Raw genomic sequence first — 1,282 nt, 5'->3', positions numbered from 1 at the left:
AAAAACTACATGGGTTGAAACAATATCATTTGATCTACTAAACAGCATTACATAAAGCCAGAGCTCATTTGTCACTGCCTGTTTCATGGGATATAGATGAACTAAACAAATAAACATCACCATTTATTCATCCTCATGTAAACTGGACAAAAAATTGCATCACAAAATCAATTAATGAATGAAATGACTCATGCACTATATTCCAATTATCTGAATCCAACAGCACAGACACACACTTCAATGGTCTTATTGCTGGAAAAGATCCCACAATTCATTCATGTTTGTTTATATTCAATGTCTTCAGTTCAGTTTCACCTGCTGCTCCTCCAGATGTCCAGCAGGGCTCAGTGACTCCCGACAGACCAACTAATAAAAAAAATTAAATTAAATAAAAAATACGTTATGACGTATGCTGATGATTAATAATAATTTAGTTAATATTTTGACAATTACTTTTATTAATTGCTACATACTGTACTACACCCTAGATATTACAAGAATATTGCACTGAAGGAAGAAAAAAGTTTTTGTGGCAGACCTGACCTGTTGAAAAGAGATGGTGTTCATCCCTCCAGGGCTGGTGCTGCTCTTCTCTCTAGAAATATGGGACATAGTACTTTACTAACTGGGTCCCAGGTCAGGAAGGAGGTCGACAGACTGGCTAAACTGATCATCTGCCACCACTGTGTCTGTTCCCCGAACTAGAGAATACTACAAGCAGATTCAGGCTGTTTATTGTGTTTTTCATCTGCAAGTAAAAGTAAATGGCAGAAAAATGTATATACTGTATTGTGTTTAAAAACATTTCAGAATCATATTGATTTTGTTTTGTTAGAAAAGGAATATGTGGGTTTCATAAATTTAGACTTTGAACAGACTTTTGTAAACTTTTAAAACAGTCATGAGTTAGAAACTTGATGACGTTTTAGTGATTCCACTGAAGTCGGTGGAGTACATATTGGTATTTCTCATGTTTTTATTTTCTTGGAGATTTCACAAAACGAAAAAGTTTCTCATAAACACTTTTTCTGTACTTCATGAAATTTGAAATTTCAAGGAATTTCTCAGTTTTTTTATTAATAAAACGGGAAAAATGTAATAAAATGGTAGTGTTCAAAACTTTATTTGTGCATATTCACTTATTAATGAGAAGTTACTCATCAGATATTCTGGTTTTGGATTAAAATCTTTAAGTTATCACTTTTAAAAAAAAAAAAAAAAAACTTTACAGAATTGACCTGGGAATGTGAAAGGTCAAAAATCAGTGTGTTACTTGCATACT

This window comes from Labeo rohita, chromosome 7 (assembly GCF_022985175.1).
Source record: "Labeo rohita strain BAU-BD-2019 chromosome 7, IGBB_LRoh.1.0, whole genome shotgun sequence".
Classification (NCBI taxonomy): domain Eukaryota; kingdom Metazoa; phylum Chordata; class Actinopteri; order Cypriniformes; family Cyprinidae; genus Labeo; species Labeo rohita.
The sequence above is the reverse complement of the archived record's forward strand: the minus strand, read 5'-3'. Positions refer to the sequence as shown.